Consider the following 22,546-nt stretch of genomic DNA (forward strand, 5'->3'; position numbering starts at 1 on the left):
AACAAGCAAGATACTAATCAGGTACTAAGTTTCATGATAAATTTAAGTTCAGTTAATCAAGTTAATTAAAGAACTCCCACTTAGATAGACATCCCTCTAATCCTCTAAGTGATTACGTGATCCAAATCAACTAAACCATAACCGATCATCACGTGAGATGGAGTAGTTTTCAATGGTGAACATCGTTATGTTGATCATATCTACTATATGATTCACGCTCGACCTTTCGGTCTCCGTGTTCCGAGGCCATATCTGTATATGCTTGGCTCGTCAAGTATAACCTGAGTATTCCGCGTGTGCAACTGTTTTCCACCCGTTGTATTTGAACGTAGAACCTATCACACCCGATCATCACGTGGTGTCTCAGCACGAAGAACTTTCGCAACGGTGCATACTCAGGGAGAACACTTCTTGATAATTTAGTGAGAGATCATCTTATAATGCTACCGTCAATCAAAGCAAGATAAGATGCATAAAAAGGATAAACATCACATGCAATCAATATAAGTGATATGATATGGCCATCATCATCTTGTGCTTGTGATCTCCATCTCCGAAGCACCGTCGTGATCACCATCATCACCGGCGTGACACCTTGATCTCCATCGTAGCATCGTTGTTGCCTCGCCAAGCTTATGCTTCCATGACTATCACTACCGCTTAGTAATAAAGTAAAGCATTACATCGTGATTTCATTGCATACAATAAAGCGACAACCATATGGCTCCTGCCAGTTGCCGATAACTCGGTTACAAAACATGATCATTTCATACAATAAAATTCAGCATCATGTCTTGACCATATCACATCACAACATGCCCTGCAAAAACAAGTTAGACGTCCTCTACTTTGTTGTTGCAAGTTTTACGTGGCTGCTACGGGCTTAAGCAAGAACCAATCTCACCTACTCATCAAAACCACAACGATAGTTTGTCAAATAGACTCCGTTTTAACCTTCGCAAGGACCGGGCGTAGCCATACTCGGTTCAACTAAAGTTGGAGAGACAGTCGCCCGCAAGCCACCTATGTGCAAAGCACGTCGGGGGAACCGGTCTCGCGTAAGCGTACGCGTAAGGTTGGTCCAGGTCGTCTCGTCCAACAATGCCGCCGAACCAAAGTATGACATGTTGGTAGGCAGTATGACTTATATCACCCATAACTTACTTGTGTTCTACTCGTGCATATAACATCAACATAAATAACCTAGGCTCTGATACCACTGTTGGGTTTCATAGTAATTTCAAAAAAATTCCTACGCACACGCAAGATCATGTGATGCATTGCAACGAGAGGGGAGAGTGTTGTCTATGTACCCACGCAGACCGACTGCGGAAGCGATGACACAACGTAGAGGAAGTAGTCGTACGTCTTCACGATCCAACCGATCAAGCACCGAAACTACGGCACCTCCGAGTTCGAGCACACGTTCAGCTCGATGACGATCCCTGGACTCCGATCCAGCAAAGCGTCGGGGAAGAGTTCCGTCAGCACGACGGTGTGGTGACGATCTTGATGCACTACAGCAGCAGGGCTTCGCCTAAACTCCGCTACAGTATTATCGAGGACTATGGTGGCAGGGGGCACCGCACACGGCTAAGGAATAGATCACGTGGATCAACTTGTGTGTTTCTGGGGTGCCTCTGCCTCAGTATATAAAGGACTAGAGGGGGAGGCTGGCCGGCCATAGGAGGCGCGCTAGGAGAGTCCTACTCCCTCTGGGAGTAGGATTCCCGCACCCCCCAATCCTAGTTGGAATAGGACTCCTTGAGGGGGGAAAGAGAGAGAGGGGGGCCGGCCACCTCTCCTAGTCCTAATAGGACTAGGGGAAGAGGGGAGGCGCGCGGCCACCTTTGGGCTGCCCCTTTCTCCTTTCCACTAAGGCCCATCAAGGCCCATATGGTTCCCGGGGGGTTCCGGTAACCTCCCGGTACTCCGGTAAAATCCCGATTTCACCCGGAACACTTCCGATATCCAAACATAGGCTTCCAATATATCAATCTTTATGTCTCGACCATTTCGAGACTCCTCATCATGTCCGTGATCACATCCGGGACTCCGAACAACCTTCGGTATATCAAAATGCATAAACTCATAATATAACTGTCATCGAAACCTTAAGCATGCGGACCCTACGGGTTCGAGAACAATGTAGACATGACCGAGACACGTCTCTGGTCAATAACCAATAGCGGGACCTGGATGCCCATATTGGCTCCTACATATTCTACGAAGATCTTTATCGGTCAGACCGCATAACAACATACGTTGTTCCCTTTGTCATTGGTATGTTACTTGCCCGAGATTCGATCGTCGGTATTCCAATACCTAGTTCAATCTCGTTACCGGCAAGTCTCTTTACTCGTTCTGTAATACATCATCCCCCAACTAACTCATCTAGTTGCAATGCTTGCAAGGCTTAAGTGATGTGCATTACCGAGAGGGCCTAGAGATACCTCTCCGACAATCGGAGTGACAAATCCTAATCTCGAAATACGCCAACCCAACATCTACCTTTGGAGACACCTGTAATGCTCCTTTATAATCACCCAGTTATGTTGTGATGTTTGGTAGCACCCAAAGTGTTCCTCCGGCAAACGGGAGTTGCATAATCTCATAGTCATAGGAACATGTATAAGTCATGAAGAAAGCAATAGCAACACACTAAACGATCGGGTGCTAAGCTAATGGAATGGGTCATGTCAATCAGATCATTCAACTAATGATGTGACCTCATTAATCAAATAACAACTCTTTGTTCATGGTTAGGAAACATAACCATCTTTGATTAACGAGCTAGTCAAGTAGAGGCATACTAGTGACACTCTGCTTGTCTATGTATTCACACATGTATTATGTTTCCGGTTAATACAATTCTAGCATGAATAATAAACATTTATCATGATTATAAGGAAATAAATAATAACTTTATTATTGCCTCTAGGGCATATTTCCTTCAGTCTCCCACTTGCACTAGAGTCAATAATCTAGATTACACCATAATGATTCTAACACCCATGGAGCCTTGGTGTTGATCATGTTTTGCTCGTGGAAGAAGCTTAGTCAATGGGTCTGCAACATTCAGATCCGTATGTATCTTGCAAATCTCTATGTCTCCCACCTGGACTAGATCCCGGATGGAATTGAAGCGTCTCTTGATGTGCTTGGTCCTCTTGTGAAATCTGGATTCCTTTGCCAAGGCAATTGCACCAGTATTGTCACAAAAAAATTTCATTGGACCCGATGCACTAGGTATGACACCTAGATCAGATATGAACTCCTTCATCCAGACTCCTTCGTTTGCTGCTTCCGAAGCAGCTATGTACTCCGCTTCACATGTAGATCCCGCTACGACGCTTTGTTTAGAACTGCACCAACTGACAGCTCCACCGTTTAATGTAAACATGTATCCTGTTTGCTATTTAGAATCGTCCGGATCAGTGTCAAAGCTTGCATCAACGTAACCTTTTACGATGAGCTCTTTATCACCTCCATATACGAGAAGCATATCCTTAGTCCTTTTCAGGTATTTCAGGATGTTCTTGACCGCTGTCCAGTGATCCACTCCTGGATTACTTTGGTACCTCCCTGCTAGACTTATAGCAAGGCACACATCAGGTCTGGTACACAGCATTGCATACATGATAGATCCTATTGCTGATGCATAGGGAATATCTTTCATATTCTCTCTATCTTCTGCAGTGGTCGGGCATTGAGTCTTACTCAATTTCACACCTTGTAACACAGGCAAGAATCCTTTCTTTGCTTGATCCATTTTCTTCAAAATTTTGTCAATGTATGTTGTTTGTGAAAGTCCAATTAAGCGTCTTGATATATCTCTATAAATCTTAATGCCTAATATGTAAGCAGCTTCACCGAGGTCTTTCATTGAAAAACTCTTATTCAAGTATCCTTTTATGCTATCCAGAAATTCTATATCATTTCCAATCAACAATATGTCATCCACATATAATATCAGAAATGCTACAGAGCTCCCACTCACTTTCTTGTAAATACAGGCTTCTCCAGAAGTCTGTATAAAACCAAATGCTTTGATCACACTATCAAAACGTTTATTCCAACTCCGAGAGGCTTGCACCGGTCCATAAATGGATCGCTGGAGCTTGCACACTTTGTTAGCTCCCTTTGGATCGACAAAACCTTCTGGTTGCATCATATACAACTCTTCTTCCAGAAATCCATTCAGGAATGCAGTTTTGACATCCATCTGCCAAATTTCATAATCATAAAATGCGGCAATTGCTAACATGATTCGGACAGACTTAAGCATCGCTACGGGTGAGAAGGTCTCATCGTAGTCAATCCCTTGAACTTGCCGAAAACCTTTTGCAACAAGTCGAGCTTTGTAGACAGTAATATTACCGTTAGCGTCAGTCTTCTTTTTGAAGATCCATTTATTCTCAATTGCTTGCCGATCATCAGGCAAGTCAACCAAAGTCCACACTTTGTTCTCATACATGGATCCCATCTCAGATTTCATGGCTTCAAGCCACTTTGCGGAATCTGGGCTCACCATCGCTTCTTCATAGTTCGTAGGTTCATCATGATCTAATAACATGACTTCCAGAACAGGACTACCGTACCACTCTGGTGCGGATCTTACTCTGGTTGATCTACGAGGTTCAGTAGTATCCTGTTCTGAAGTTTCATGATCATCATCATTAGCTTCCTCACTAACTGGTGTAGGTGTCGCAGAAACAGTTTTCTGTGATGTACTACTTTCCAATAAGGGAGTAGGTACAGTTACCTTGTCAAGTTCTACTTTCCTCCCACTCACTTCTTTCGAGAGAAACTCCTTCTCCAGAAAGTTTCCGAATTTAGCAACAAAAGTCTTGCCTTCGGATCTGTGATAGAAGGTGTATCCAATAGTTTCCTTTGGATATCCTATGAAGACACATTTCTCCGATTTGGGTTCGAGCTTATCAGGTTGAAGCTTTTTCACATAAGCATCGCAGCCCCAAACTTTTAGAAACGACAACTTTGGTTTCTTGCCAAACCACAGTTCATAAGGCGACGTCTCAACGGATTTGGATGGTGCCCTATTTAACGTGAATGCGGCCGTCTCTAGAGCGTATCCCCAAAACGATAGCGGTAAATCAGTAAGAGACATCATAGATCGCACCATATCCAGTAAAGTACGATTACGACGTTCGGACACAACATTACGCTGAGGTGTTCCGGGTGGCGTGAGTTGCGAAACTATTCCACAATTTTTCAAATGTACACCAAACTCGTAACTCAAATATTCTCCTCCACGATCAGATCGTAGAAACTTTATTTTCTTGTTACGATGATTTTCAACTTCACTCTGAAATTCTTTGAACTTTTCAAATGTTTCAGACTTATGTTTCATTAAGTAGATATACCCATATCTGCTTAAATCATCTGTGAAGGTGAGAAAATAACAATATCCGCCACGAGCCTCAATATTCATCGGACCACATACATCTGTATGTATGATTTCCAACAAATCTGTTGCTCTCTCCATAGTACCGGAGAACAGCGTTTTGGTCATCTTGCCTATGAGGCACGGTTCGCAAGTACCAAGTGATTCATAATCAAGTGGTTCCAAAAGTCCATCAGAATGGAGTTTCTTCATGCGCTTTACACCGATATGACCTAAACGGCAGTGCCACAAATAAGTCGCACTATCATTATCAACTCTGCATCTTTTGGCTTCAACATTATGAATATGTGTGTTACTACTATCGAGATCCAACAAGAATAGACCACTCTTCAAGGGTGCATGACCATAAAAGATATTACTCATATAAATAGAACAACCATTATTCTCTGATTTAAATGAATAATTGTCTCGCATCAAACAAGATCCAGATATAATGTTCATGCTTAATGCTGGCACCAAATAACAATTATTTAGGTCTAATACTAATCCCGAAGGTAGATGTAGAGGTAGCGTGTCGACTGCGATCACATCGACTTTGGAACCGTTTCCCACGCGCATCGTCACCTCGTCCTTAACCAACCTTCGCTTGATCCGTAGTCCCTGTTTCGAGTTGCAAATATTAGCAACAGAACCAGTATCAAATACCCAGGTGCTACTGCAAGCATTAGTAAGGTACACATCAATAACATGTATATCACATATACCTTTGTTCACCTTGCCATCCTTCTTATCCGCCAAATACTTGGGGCAGTTCCGCTTCCAGTGACCAGTCTGCTTGCAATAGAAGCACTCAGTTTTAGGCTTAGGTCCAGGTTTGGGTTTCTTCTCTTGAGTGGCAACTTGCTTGCCGCTCTTTTTGAAGTTCCCCTTCTTCTTCCCTTTGCCCTTTTTCTTGAAACTAGTGGTCTTGTTGACCATCAACACTTGATGCTCCTTCTTGATTTCTACCTCCGCAGCTTTCAGCATCGCGAAGAGCTCGGGAATAGTCTTGTTCATCCCTTGCATATTATAGTTCATCACGAAGCTCTTGTAGCTTGGTGGTAGTGATTGAAGAATTCTGTCAATGACGCTATCATCTGGAAGATTAACTCCCAATTGAATCAAGTGATTATTATACCCAGACATTTTGAGTATATGCTCACTGACAGAACTGTTCTCCTCCATCTTGCAGCTATAGAACTTATTGGAGACTTCATATCTCTCAATCCAGGCATTTGCTTGAAATATTAACTTCAACTCCTGGAACATCTCATATGCTCCATGACGTTCAAAACGTCGTTGAAGTCCCGATTCTAAGCCGTAAAGCATGGCACACTGAACTATCGAGTAGTCATCAGCTTTGCTCTGCCAGACATTCATAACATCCGGCGTTGCTCCTACAGCAGGCCTGGCACCCAGCGGTGCTTCCAGGACGTAATTCTTCTGTGCAGCAATGAGGATAATCCTCAAGTTACGGACCCAGTCCGTGTAATTGCTACCATCATCTTTCAACTTTGCTTTCTCAAGGAACGCATTAAAATTCAACGGAACAACAGCACGAGCCATCTATCTACTATCAAACATAAACAAGCAAGATACTAATCAGGTACTAAGTTTCATGATAAATTTAAGTTCAGTTAATCAAGTTAATTAAAGAACTCCCACTTAGATAGACATCCCTCTAATCCTCTAAGTGATTACGTGATCCAAATCAACTAAACCATAACCGATCATCACGTGAGATGGAGTAGTTTTCAATGGTGAACATCGTTATGTTGATCATATCTACTATATGATTCATGCTCGACCTTTCGGTCTCCGTGTTCCGAGGCCATATCTGTATATGCTTGGCTCGTCAAGTATAACCTGAGTATTCCGCGTGTGCAACTGTTTTGCACCCGTTGTATTTGAACGTAGAACATATCACACCCGATCATCACGTGGTGTCTCAGCACGAAGAACTTTCGCAACGGTGCATACTCAGGGAGAACACTTCTTGATAATTTAGTGAGAGATCATCTTATAATGCTACCGTCAATCAAAGCAAGATAAGATGCATAAAAAGGATAAACATCACATGCAATCAATATAAGTGATATGATATGGCCATCATCATCTTGTGCTTGTGATCTCCATCTCCGAAGCACCATCGTGATCACCATCGTCACCGGCGTGACACCTTGATCTCCATCGTAGCATCGTTGTCGTCTCACCAAGCTTATGCTTCCACGACTATCACTACCGCTTAGTAATAAAGTAAAGCATTACATCGCGATTTCATTGCATACAATAAAGCGACAACCATATGGCTCCTGCCAGTTGCCGATAACTCGGTTACAAAACATGATCATCTCATACAATAAAATTCAGCATCATGTCTTGACCATATCACATCACAACATGCCCTGCAAAAACAAGTTAGACGTCCTCTACTTTGTTGTTGCAAGTTTTACGTGGCTGCTACGGGCTTAAGCAAGAACCAATCTCACCTACGCATCAAAACCACAACGATAATTTCTCAAATAGACTCCGTTTTAACCTTCGCAAGGACCGGGCGTAGCCATACTCGGTTCAACTAAAGTTGGAGAGACAGTCGCCCGCAAGCCACCTATGTGCAAAGCACATCGGGGGAACCGGTCTCGCGTAAGCGTACGCGTAAGGTTGGTCCGGGTCGTCTCATCCAACAATGCCGTCGAACCAAAGTATGACATGCTGGTAGGCAGTATGACTTATATCACCCACAACTTACTTGTGTTCTACTCGTGCATATAACATCAACATAAATAACCTAGGCTCTGATACCACTGTTGGGTTTCGTAGTAATTTCAAAAAAATTCCTACGCACACGCAAGATCATGTGATGCATTGCAACGAGAGGGGAGAGTGTTGTCTACGTACCCACGCAGACCGACTGCGGAAGCGATGACACAACATAGAGGAAGTAGTCGTACGTCTTCACCATCCAACCGATCAAGCACCGAAACTACGGCACCTCCGAGTTCAAGCACACGTTCAGCTCGATTACGATCCCCGGACTCCGATCCAGCAAAGCGTCGGGGAAGAGTTCCATCAGCACGACGGCGTGGTGACGATCTTGATGCACTACAGCAGCAGGGCTTCGCCTAAACTCCGCTACAGTATTATCGAGGACTATGGTGGCAGGGGGCACCGCACACGGCTAAGGAATAGATCACGTGGATCAACTTGTGTGTTTCTGGGGTGCCTCTGCCTCAGTATATAAAGGACTAGAGGGGGGAGGCTGGCCGGCCATAGGAGGCGCGCCAGGAGAGTCCGACTCCCTCTGGGAGTAGGATTCCCCCCAATCCTAGTTGGAATAGGACTCCTTGAGGGGGGAAAGAGAGAGAGGGGGGCCGGCCACCTCTCCTAGTCCTAATAGGACTAGGGGAAGGGGGGAGGCGCGCGGCCACCTTTGGGCTGCCCCTTTCTCCTTTCCACTAAGGCCCATCAAGGCCCATATGGTTCCCGGGGGGTTCCGGTAACCTCCCGGTACTCCGGTAAAATCCCGATTTCACCCGGAACACTTCCGATATCCAAACATAGGCTTCCAATATATCAATCTTTATGTCTCGACCATTTCGAGACTCCTCGTCATGTCCGTGATCACATCCGGGACTCCGAACAACCTTCGGTATATCAAAATGCGTAAACTCATAATATAACTGTCATCGAAACCTTAAGCGTGCGGACCCTACGGGTTCGAGAACAATGTAGACATGACCGAGACACGTCTCCGGTCAATAACCAATAGCGGGACCTGGATGCCCATACTGTTGGAAACATGCCCTAGAGGCAATAATAAAAGCATTATTATATTTCTTTGTTCATGATAATTGTCTTTATTCATGCTATAATTGTATTATCCGAAAATCGTAATACATGTGTGAATAACAGACACCAACATGTCCCTAGTAAGCCTCTAGTTGACTAGCTCGTTGATCAATAGATAGTCATGGTTTCCTGGCTATGGACATTGGATGTCATTGATAACGGGATCACATCATTGGGATAATGATGTGATGGACAAGACCCAATCCTAAGCATAGCATGAGATCGTGTAGTTCGTTTGCTAGAGCTTTTCTAATGTCAAGTATCTTTTCCTTTGACCATGAGATCGTGTAACTCCCGGATACCGTAGGAGTGCTTTGGGTGTATCAAACGTCACAACGTAACTGGGTGACTATAAAGGTGCATTACAGGTATCTCCGAAAGTGTCTGTTGGGTTAACACGGATCGAGACTGGGATTTGTCACTCCGTATGACGGAGAGATATCACTGGGCCCACTCGGTAATGCATCATCATAATGAGCTCAAAGTGACCAAGTGTCTGGTCACGGGATCATGCATTACGGTACGAGTAAAGTGACTTGCCGGTAACGAGATTGAACGAGGTATTGGGATACCGACGATCGGATCTCGGGCAAGTAACATATCGATTGACAAAGGGAATTGCATACGGGGTTGATTAAATCCTCGACATCGTGGTTCATCCGATGAGATCATCGTGGAGCATGTGGGAGCCAACATGGGTATCCAGATCCCGCTGTTGGTTATTGACCGGAGAGCGATCTCGGTCATGTCTACATGTCTCCCGAACCCGTAGGGTCTACACACTTAAGGTTCAGTGACGCTAGGGTTGTAGGGATATGTATATGCAGTAACCCGAATGTTGTTCGAAGTCCCGAATGAGATCCCGGACGTCACGAGGAGTTCCGGAATGGACCGGAGGTAAAGATTTATATATGGGAAGTCCTGTTTCGGGTATCGGGACAAGTTTCGGGGTTATCGGTATTGTACCGGGACCACCGGAAGGGTCCCGGGGGTCCACCGGGTGGGTCCACCTGTCCCGGGGGGCCACATGGGCTGTAGGGGGTGTGCCTTGGCCTACATGGGCCAAGGGCACCAGCCCCACATAGGCCCATGCGCCTAGGGTTTGAGGGGGGAAGAGTCCTAGGAGGGGAAGGCACCTCCTAGGTGCCTTGGGGGGGAGGGAAACCCCCCTTGGCCGCCGCCCCCCTAGGAGATGGATCTCCTAGGGCCGGCCACGCCCCCTTGGCCCTCCTATATATAGTGGGGAAAGGAGGGACTTCATACCAAGGCCTTTGGTTGCCTCCTTCTCCCTCTCCAACACCTCCTCCTCCTCCATAGTGCTTGGCGTAGCCCTGCCGGAGTACTGCAGCTCCATCAACACCACGCCGTCGTGCTGCTGCTGGTGCCATCTCCCTCAACCTCTCCTTCCCCCTTGCTGGATCAAGAAGGAGGAGACATGGCTGTTCCGTACGTGTGTTGAACGCGGAGGTGCCGTCCGTTTGGTGCTAGGATCTCCGGTGATTTGGATCACGTCGTGTTCGACTACATCATCCCCGTTCTTTGAACGCTTCCGCTCGCGATCTACAAGGTATGTAGATGCATCTAATCACTCGTTGCTAGATGAACTCATAGATGGATCTTGGTGAAACCGTAGGAAAATTTTTGTTTTCTGCAACGTTCCCCAACAGTGGCATCATGAGCTAGGTCTATGCGTAGTTCTTCTTGCACGAGTAGAACACAATTTGTTGTGGGCGTAGATTTGTCAACTTTCTTGCCACTACTAGTCTTATCTTGCTTCAGCGGTATTGTGGGATGAAGCGGCCTGGACCAACCTTACACGTACGCTTACGTGAGACTGGTTCCACCGACTAACATGCACTAGTTGCATAAGGTGGCTGGCGGGTGTCTGTCTCTCCTACTTTAGTTGAAGCGGATTCGATGAAAAGGGTCCTTATGAAGGGTAAATAGAAGTTGACAAATCACGTTGTGGCTTTCACGTTGGTAAGAAAACGTTCTTGCTAGAACCCTACTTCAGCCACGTAAAACTTGCAACAACAATTAGAGAACGTCTAACTTGTTTTTGCAGCAAGTGCTTTGTGATATGATATGGCCAAAGTTGTGATGAATGATGAATGATCTATATGTCATGTATGAGATGTTCATGCTATTGTAATAGGAATCACGACTTGCATCTCGATGAGTATGACAACCGGCAGGAGCCATAGGAGTTGTCTTTATTTTTTGTATGACCTGCGTGTCATTGAAGAACGCCATGTAAACTACTTTACTTTATTACTAAACGCGTTAGTCATAGAAGTAGAAGTAGTCGTTGGCATGACAACTTCATGAAGACACGATGATGGAGATCATGATGATGGAGATCATGGTGTCATGCCGGTGACAAGATGATCATGGAGCCCCGAAGATGAAGATCAAAGGAGCTATATGATATTGGCCATATCATGTCACTACTTTATATAATTGCATGTGATGTTTATTATGTTTTATGCATCTTGTTTACTTAGGACGACGGTAGTAAATAAGATGATCCCTTACAACAATTTCAAGAAGTGTTCTCCCCTAACTGTGCACCGTTGCTAAAGTTCGTCGTTTCGAAGCACCACGTGATGATCGGGTGTGATAGATCCTTACGTTCACATACAACGGGTGTAAGACAATTTTACACAGCGAAAACACTTAGGGTTAACTTGACGAGCCTAGCATGTACAGACATGGCCTCGGAACACGGAGACCGAAAGGTCGAACACGAGTCGTATGGAAGATATGATCAACATGAGAATGTTCACCGACGATGACTAGTCCGTCTCACGTGATGATCGGACACGGCCTAGTCGACTCGGATCGTGTAACACTTAGATGACCAAAGGGATGTCAAATCTGAGTGGGAGTTCATTATAATTTGATTAGATGAACTTAATTATCATGAACTTAGTCTAAATATTTTACAATATGTCTTGTAGATCAAATGGCCAACGTAGTCCTCAACTTCAACGCGTTCCTAGAGAAAACCAAGCTGAAAGACGATGGCAGCAACTATACGGACTGGGTCCGGAACCTAAGGATCATCCTCATAGCTGCCAAGAAAGATTATGTCCTACAAGCACCGCTGGGTGATGCACCTGTCCTCCCTGCAGAACAAGACGTTATGAACGCTTGGCAGGCACGTTCCGATGACTACTCCCTCGTTCAGTGCGGCATGCTTTACAGCTTAGAGTCGGGGCTCCAAAAGCGTTTTGAGAGACATGGAGCATATGAGATGTTCGAAGAGCTGAAAATGGTTTTCCAAGCTCATGCCCGGGTCGAGAGATATGAAGTCTCCGACAAATTCTTCAGCTGTAAGATGGAGGAAAATAGTTCTGTCAGTGAGCACATACTCACTATGTCTGGGTTGCATAACCGCTTGACTCAGCTGTGAGTTAATCTCCCGGATGATGCGGTCATTGACAGAATCCTCCAGTCGCTTCCACCAAGCTACAAGAGCTTTGTGATGAACTTCAATATGCAGGGGATGGAAAAGACCATTCCTGAAGTATTTGCTATGCTGAAATCAGCAGAGGTAGAAGTCAAGAAGGAACATCAAGTGTTGATGGTCAATAAAACCACTAAGTTCAAGAAGGGCAAGGGTAAAAAGAACTTCAAGAAGGACGGCAAGGTAGTTGCCGCGCCCAGCAAGCAAGCTGCCGGGAAGAAGCCAAAGAATGGACCCAAGCCCGAGACTGAGTGCTTTTATTGCAAGGAAAGTGGTCACTGGAAGCGGAACTGCCCCAAATACTTAGCGGACAAGAAGGCCGGCAAAACCAAAGGTATATTTGATATACATGTAATTGATGTGTACCTTACCAGTAATCGTAGTGACTCCTGGGTATTTGATACCGGTGCCGTTGCTCATATTTGTAACACACAGCAGGAGCTGCGGAATAAACGGAGACTGGCGAAGGACGAGGTGACGATGCGCGTCGGGAATGGTTCCAAGGTCGATGTGATCGCCGTCGGCACGCTACCTCTACATTTACCTACGGGATTAGTTTTGAACCTCAATAATTGTTATTTTGTGCCAAGTTTGAGCATGAACATTGTATCAGGATCTCGTTTAATTCGAGATGGCTACTCATTTAAATCCGAGAATAATGGTTGTTCTATTTATATGAGAGATGTGTTTTATGGTCATGCTCCGATGGTGAATGGTTTATTCTTTATGAATCTCGAGCGTAATGCTACACATATTCATAGTGTAAGTACCAAAAGATGTAAGATTGATAGTGATAGTCCCACATACTTGTGGCACTGCCGCCTTGGTCACATAGGTGTCAAACGCATGAAGAAGCTCCATGCTGATGGACTTTTAGAGTCTCTTGATTACGAATCATTTGACACGTGCGAACCATGCCTCATGGGTAAAATGACCAAGACTCCATTCTCAGGAACAATGGAGCGAGCAACCAACTTATTGGAAATCATACATACTAATGTGTGCGGTCCAATGAGTGTTGAGGCTCGCGGTGGCTATCGTTATGTTCTCACCCTCACTGATGACTTGAGTAGATATGGGTATGTCTACTTAATGAAACACAAGTCTGAGACCTTTGAAAAGTTTAAGGAATTTCAGAGTGAAGTTGAGAATCAACGTGACAGGAAAATCAAGTTTCTATGATCAGATCGTGGAGGAGAATACTTGAGTCACGAGTTTGGTACACACTTAAGAAAAAGTGGAATAGTTTCACAACTCACGCCGCCTGGAACACCTCAGCGTAATGGTGTGTCCGAACGTCGTAATCGCACTCTATTAGATATGGTACGATCTATGATGTCTCTTGCCGATTTACCACTATCTTTTTGGGGCTATGCTTTAGAGACTGCCGCATTCACTTTAAATAGGGCACCGTCGAAATCCGTTGAGACGGCACCGTATGAATTGTGGTTTGGGAAGAAACCTAAGCTGTCATTTCTAAAAGTTTGGGGATGCGATGCTTATGTCAGGAAACTTCAACCTGAAAAGCTCGAACCCAAATCGGAAAAATGCGTCTTCATAGGATACCCTAAAGAAACTGTTGGGTATATCTTCTACCTCAGATCCGAAGGCAAGATCTTTGTTGCCATGAATGGGTCCTTTCTGGAGAAAGAATTTCTCTCGAAAGAAGTAAGTGGGAGGAAAGTAGAGCTTGATGAAGTATTACCTCCTGAACCGGAAAATGGCGCAACTCAAGAAAATGTTCCTGAGGTGCCTGCACCGGCTAGAGAGGAAGTTAATGATAATGATCAAGATACTTCTGATCAAGCTCCTACTGAAATTCGAAGGTCCACAAGGACACATTCCACACCAGAGTGGTACGGCAACCCTGTCTTGGAAATCATGTTGTTAGACAACAGTGAACCTTCGAACTATGAAGAAGCGATGGCGGGCCCGGATTCCGACAAATGGCTAGAAGCCATGAAATCCGAGATAGGATCCATGTATGAAAACGAAGTATGGACTTTGACTGACTTGCCCATAGAACGGCGAGCCATAGAAAATAAATGGATCTTTAAGAAGAAGACAGACGCGGATGGTAATGTGACCATCTATAAAGCTCGGCTTGTCGCTAAGGGTTATCGACAAGTTCAAGGGGTTGACTACGATGAGACTTTCTCACCGGTAGCGAAGCTGAAGTCCGTCCGAATCATGTTAGCAATTGCTGCATTTTATGATTATGAAATTTGGCAAATGGACGTCAAAATGGCATTCCTTAATGGTTTCCTTAAGGAAGAATTTTATATGATGCAGCCGGAAGGTTTTGTCGATCCTAAAAATGCTGACAAGGTGTGCAGGCTCCAACGCTCGATTTATGGGCTGGTGCAAGCATCTCGGAGTTGGAACATTCGTTTTGATGAGATGATCAAAGCGTTTGGGTTTACACAGACTTATGGAGAAGCCTGTGTTTACAAGAAAGTGAGTGGGAGCTCTATAGCATTTCTCATACTATATGTAGATGACATGCTTTTGATGGGAAATGATATAGAACTTTTGGACAGCATTAAGGCCTACTTGAATAAGAGTTTTTCAATGAAGGACCTTGGAGAAGCTGCTTATATATTAGGCATCAAGATCTATAGGGATAGATCGAGACGCCTCATAGGTCTTTCACAAAGCACATATCTTGATAAGATTTTGAAGAAGTTCAAAATGGATCAGTCCAAGAAAGGGTTCTTGCCTGTTTTGCAAGGTGTGAAATTGAGCTCAGCTCAATGTCCGACCACAGCAGAAGATATAGAAGAGATGAGTGTCATCCCCTATGCCTCAGCCATAGGTTCTATTATGTATGCCATGCTGTGTACCAGACCTGATGTAAACCTTGCCGTAAGTTTGGTAGGAAGGTACCAAAGTAATCCCGGCAAGGAACATTGGACAGCGGTCAAGAATATCCTGAAGTACCTGAAAAGGACTAAGGAAATGTTTCTCATTTATGGAGGTGACGAAGAGCTCGTCGTAAAGGGTTACGTCGACGCTAGCTTCGACACAGATCTGGATGACTCTAAGTCACAAACCGGATACGTGTATATTTTGAATGGTGGGGCAGTAAGCTGGTGCAGTTGCAAGCAGAGCGTCGTGGCAGGATCTACATGTGAAGCGGAGTACATGGCAGCCTCGGAGGCAGCACATGAAGCAATTTGGATGAAGGAGTTCATCACCGACCTAGGAGTCATACCCAATGCGTCGGGGCCGATCAAGCTCTTCTGTGACAACACTGGAGCTATTGCACTTGCCAAGGAGCCTAGGTTTCACAAGAAGACAAGGCACATCAAGCGTCGCTTCAACTCCATTCGTGAAAATGTTCAAGATGGAGACATAGAGATTTGTAAAATACATACAGACCTGAATGTAGCGGATCCGTTGACTAAACCTCTCCCTAGAGCAAAACATGATCAACACCAGAATTCCATGGGTGTTCGATTCATCACAATGTAACTAGATTATTGACTCTAGTGCAAGTGGGAGACTGTTGGAAATATGCCCTAGAGGCAATAATAAAAGCATTATTATATTTCTTTGTTCATGATAATTGTCTTTATTCATGCTATAATTGTATTATCCGGAAATCGTAATACACGTGTGAATAACAGACACCAACATGTCCCTAGTAAGCCTCTACTTGACTAGCTCGTTGATCAATAGATAGTCATGGTTTCCTGGCTATGGACATTGGATGTCATTGATAACGGGATCACATCATTGGGATAATGATGTGATGGACAAGACCCAATCCTAAGCATAGCGTGAGATCGTGTAGTTCGTTTGCTAGAGCTTTTCTAATGTCAAGTATCTTTTCCTTTGACCATGAGATCGTGTAACTCCCGGATACCGTAGGAGTGCTTTGGGTGTATCAAACGTCACAACGTAACTGGGTGACTATAAAGGTGCATTACAGGTATCTCTGAAAGTGTCTGTTGGGTTGACATGGATCGAGACTGGGATTTGTCACTCCGTATGACGGAGAGATATCACTGGGCCCACTCGGTAATGCATCATCATAATGAGCTCAAAGTGAGCAAGTGTCTGGTCACGGGATCATGCATTACGGTACGAGTAAAGTGACTTGCCGGTAACGAGATTGAACGAGGTATTGGGATACCAACGATCGGATCTCGGGCAAGTAACATATCGATTGACAAAGGGAATTGCATACGGGGTTGATTAAATCCTTGACATCGTGGTTCATCCGATGAGATCATCGTGGAGCATGTGGGAGCCAACATGGATATCCAGATCCTGCTGTTGGTTATTGACCGGAGAGCGATCTCGGTCATGTCTACATGTCTCCCGAACCCGTAGGGTCTACACACTTAAGGTTCAGTGACGCTAGGGTTGTAGGGATATGTATATGCAGTAACCCGAATGTTGTTCTAAGTCCCGGATGAGATCCCGGACGTCACGAGGAGTTCTGGAATGGTCCAGAGGTAAAGATTTATATATGGGAAGTCCTGTTTCGGGCATCGGGACAAGTTTCGGGGTTATCGGTATTGTACCGGGACCACCGGAAGGGTCCCGGGGGTCCACCGGGTGGGTCCACCTGTCCCGGGGGGCCACATGGGCTGTAGGGGGTGCGCCTTGGCCTACATGGGCCAAGGGCACCAGCCCCACATAGGCCCATGCGCCTAGGGTTTGAGGGGGGAAGAGTCCTAGGAGGAGAAGGCACCTCCTAGGTGCCTTGGGGGGGAGGGAAACCCCCCTTGGCCGCCGCCCCCCTAGGAGATTGGATCTTCTAGGGCCGGCCACCCCCCCTTGGCCCTCCTATATATAGTGGGGAAAGGAGGGACTTCATACCAAGGCCTTTGGTTGCCTCCTTCTCCCTCTCCAACACCTCCTCCTCCTCCATAGTGCTTGGCGTAGCCCTGCTGGAGTACTGCAGCTCCATCAACACCACGCCGTCGTGCTGCTGCTGGTGCCATCTCCCTCAACCTCTCCTTCCCCCTTGCTGGATCAAGAAGGAGGAGACGTGGCTGTTCCGTACGTGTGTTGAACGCGGAGGTGCCGTCCGTTCGGTGCTAGGATCTCCGGTGATTTGGATCACGTCGTGTTCGACTACATCATCCCCGTTCTTTGAACGCTTCCGCTCGCGATCTACAAGGTATGTAGATGCATCTAATCACTCGTTGCTAGATGAACTCATAGATGGATCTTGGTGAAACCGTAGGAAAATTTTTGTTTTCTGCAACGTTCCCCAACACATATTGGCTCCTACATATTCTACAAAGATCTTTATCGGTCAGACCGCATAACAACATACGTTGTTCCCTTTGTCATTGGTATGTTACTTGCCCGAGATTCGATCGTCGGTATTCCAATACCTAGTTCAATCTCGTTACCGGCAAGTCTCTTTACTCGTTCTGTAATACATCATCCCGCAACTAACTCATCTAGTTGCAATGCTTGCAAGGCTTAAGTGATGTGCATTACCGAGAGGGCCCGGAGATACCTCTCTGACAATGGGAGTGACAAATCCTAATCTCAAAATACGCCAACCCAACATCTACCTTTGGAAACACCTGTAATGCTCCTTTATAATCACCCAGTTACGTTGTGATGTTTGGTAGCACCCAAAGTGTTCCTCAGGCAAACGGGAGTTGCATAATCTCATAGTCATAGGAACATGTATAAGTCATAAAGAAAGCAATAGCAACACACTAAACGATTGGGTGCTAAGCTAATGGAATGGGTCATGTCAATCAGATCATTCAACTAATGATGTGACCTCGTTAATCAAATAACAACTCTTTGTTCATGGTTAGGAAACGTAACCATCTTTGATTAACGAGCTAGTCAAGTAGAGGCATACTAGTGACACTCTGTTTGTCTATGTATTCACACATGTATTATGTTTCCGGTTAATACAATTCTAGCATGAATAATAAACATTTATCATGATTATAAGGAAATAAATAATAACTTTATTATTGCCTCTAGGGCATATTTCCCTCACCTGGTGCTCTCGGCGTGGCGTGGTCAGCGTGGTCAAGGACCGACATGCATCTGAAGTGGACTGTACGTGGAGAGGCTGACAACTGGGTCCACGACCGCACGCAAGGAAATGCCTCCTTATTACGCGCAAAATAATGATTTCCTCCACCTGACATCTGGGACCCACCGAAGCGGCCTCTGTATTTCGCGAAAAAAACGTTACCGCCGCTGACAGCTCGGACCCACCAGCTATATCTTCGCATGCAAGGAAGTGCCTCCTTATTACGCGAAAAAATGAATACTCCCCCTGCTAGCTGGGACCTAGTATAGTGGGCCTACTAAGTTGACGGGGACGAAGGGCTTTGTCAACTTAGTCAATATGCGCGATTCTAGCTCGACTGACCGTATGATGTCCATCCAACGGCTGTAGTGCTTCTTCAACCTCTGGTCTTCTTGCTCCAGCCGCCCAAACCAGCGCCGGTCGTGCCACCTGCTCCTGCCTCCCGTGGCCGGCTGTGCTGCCGCGAAGGCCTCACCGCCCCCATACTACTCCCACCGCTGGCCAGGCCATCCCTCCACTCCACTCACCCACGCCCCCTGTTATTCTGCGGTGACGGCAGCACAGCCGAACCAGTGAACCCTCGTACTCCTCTTAGTGTGGGCATCCACTGCCGCGTCTTCCCTGGCTCCGCGTCGTCCCCTTCCTAGGCCTCGCTGTTGTCCACCGCCGTGGTGCTGTCGGCGCACCGTGGTCAATGTGGTCAACGACCGAATTCCATCGAAAGAATACTGTACGTGGAGAGGCTGACAGTTGGGTCCACGGCAGCCGCAAGGAAGTGCCTCCTTATTACGCGGAAAATAATTATTCCTCCACCTGACAGCAGGGACCCACCGGACGGGCCACCAGTATTTTGCGAAAAAATCGTTTTCCCCTGACTGATGGGACCCATCGGACGGGCCACCGTATTTCACGAAAAAACATTCCCCCCGCTGTCAGCTCGGACCCACCGGAAGTGCCTCCTTATTATGCACAAAAAATGAATACTCCCCCAGCTAGCTGGGACCCACCTTGCTGGAAGGCTGACTTGTGGGCCTACTAAGTTGACGGGGATGGAGGGCTTTGTAAACTTAGTCAATATGCACGATTCTAGCTCCAGTGACCGTACGATGTCCATCCAACGGCCGTAGTGCTTCTTCAACCTCTGGTCTTCTTGCTCCAGCAGTCCAAAGCAGCGCCGGTCGTGCCGCCTGCTCCTGCCTTCCGTGGTCGGCTGTGCTGCAGCGAAGGCCTCACCACCCCCTACTATTCCCACCGCTGGCCAGGCCCTGCGGCGACGGCAGCCTCACACCGCAGCCGAACAAGTGAACCCTCATACTCCTCTCCGCGTGGGCATCCACTGCCGCGTCTTCACCGGCTCCGTGTCGTCCCCTTCCTAGGCCTCGCCGTCGTCCACCGCCCTGGTGCTCTCGGCGCGGCGTGGTCAACGTGGTCAAGGAACGACTTCCATCGGACGTGGACTGTATGTGGAGAGGCTGACAGCTGGGTCCACGGCGGCAGCAAGGAAGTGCCTCCTTATTATGCGGAAAATAATGATTCCTCCACTTGACAGCAGGGACCCACCGGATGGGCCACCGTATTTCGTGAAAAAAAACGTTTCCCCCCTGACTACTGGGACCCACTAGCTACACCTTCGCACACAAGGAAGTGCCTGACAGTCGGGACCCACCTAGTCGAAGCGTACGTAGCGTTGTCATTCTGGTCACGAACATGTACGTACATATATACTGGTGGATGTAGAGGCGCGCACATGTCGTAGTAGAGGCGCGCACGTTTCGTAGTAGAGGCGCGCATGTAGCATGTACACGTACGTACAACGGCCAGGGTTCAAGAAAGAAAATACGGCCACGTATGTGTACATACGGGCGGGGTCTCGAACGCTTACTCGCGCATACGTACGGCGAGGGCTCGTGTACATGGCTGGGTCGGAACAGAGAAACAGCGTCATCGTCGTGTTCATGGGTCGAAACGGAATGCATGGTCATGTTCATCGGGAGGGCTTGGACGGAAGAGGCGATGGAAACGAGGCCTAGCGTACCGCACAACGGAGGAAACGGACCTCCTACGGTCGAAACGGGGGTCCTGTTGATCGGGAGGGGTGTGGCATACCGCAAAACGGAGGAAACGGACCTCTTACGGTCGAAACGGGGGTCCTCTTGATCGGGAGGGGTGTGGCGTAGCGCAAAACGGAGGAAACGGACCTCCTACGGTCGAAACGGGGGTCCTGTTGATCAGGAGGGGTGTGGCGTACTGCAAAACGGAGGAAACGGACTTGTGTTGGAGCGCTACGGTCGAAACGGGGGTCCTGTTCATCGGGAGGGGTGTGGCGTACCGCAAAACGGGACTCCACAGGATACTGTTCATCTCCACCGTCGACCCCCTCCAGCCTCCACGAGCTACTGTTCATCCACCGTCGACCTCCTCCAGCCTCCACGGGCTCCTGTTCATCCAGCCTCCACCACGCGCTACTCCATCGGCTACTGTTCAACCACCCCTCCACCGTCTACTATTCATCCAACCCTCCGCACCACGGGGTCCTGTTCAACCACCCCTCCACGGGCACCCCTCCACCGTTTACTGTTCATCATGCCCTCCACACCATAGGGTCCTGTTCATCCACCCCTCCACGGGCACCCCTCCACCGTCTACTGTTCATCCAGCCCTCCACCACACCACGGGGTCTTGTTCATCCAGAGGCAACACCACCGCTCACTGTTCATCCAACCCCCTTCCCTCGCAACGCTCACTGTTCATCCCATCGATCGGCTTCAGTTAGCAGCAGTAGCCAAGGAATCACTCGATCGGGTTCAGTTAACAGCCATCGATCGATCGCTCGGGTTCAATAACACGTAGCCTGCAGTGCAATCGCTCGGGTTCAGTTAGAGCCCAACGCCTCGCTCGGGTTCAGTTAGAGCCAACGCCTCGCACACACACGCGTACGTGTACAAGAGAAACGCGCATCGCTCGGCCCCCGACCTCCCACCGTAACCGAGAACTCCCCGAAATTTTCCTCCCCCTCGCTTCTACCACGGTTTTTTCCGTCATGGACGGCCCAAAGAATGTCATGCAGCTGCGTCTCTGGCCCGCCCGGGACGAAAAGCCCATTTTCTGTCATGATTTTTTGTCATAGAAGTAGGAGCCCACCACATCTATGATGATACTGGGTTTTGTCACAATTATCGTCCTAGAAGTGTCATATGTATGACAGAAAAAAAATTCGTTCGGCCCAAAATGTCACGGATGTGTCTTTTTTTTTTTGTAGTGTAGGTTGCTAGTAGTGTTAATTACCCCTTGTAGTTGATGCTAGTTGGTTTAATTGGTGGAAGATCATATATTCAGATCCTATATGCATATTAATACCCCTCTGATTATGAACATGTTTATGCTTTGTGAGTAGTTACTTTTGTTCCTGAGGACATGGGAGAAGTGTTGCTATTAGTAGTCATGTGAATTTGGTATTCATTCGAAATTTTGATGAGATGTATGTTGTCTCTCCTCTAGTGGTGTTATGTGAACGTCGACTACATGACACTTCACCATTATTTGGGCCTAGAGGAAGGCATTGGGAAGTAATAAGTAGATGATGGGTTGCTAGAGTGACAGAAACTTAAACCCTAGTTTATGTGTTGCTTCGTAAGGGGCTGATTTGGATCCATATGTTTCATGCTATGGTTAGGTTTACCTTAATACTTTTGTTGTATTTGCGGATGCTTGCAATAGAGGTTAATCATAAGTGGGATGCTTGTCCAAGTAAGGGCAGCACCCGAGCACCGGTCCACCCACATACCAAATTATCAAAGTA

The sequence above is a fragment of the Triticum dicoccoides genome, chromosome 2A (genome assembly GCF_002162155.2).
Source record: "Triticum dicoccoides isolate Atlit2015 ecotype Zavitan chromosome 2A, WEW_v2.0, whole genome shotgun sequence".
In the NCBI taxonomy this organism is placed as follows: Eukaryota; Viridiplantae; Streptophyta; class Magnoliopsida; order Poales; family Poaceae; genus Triticum; species Triticum dicoccoides.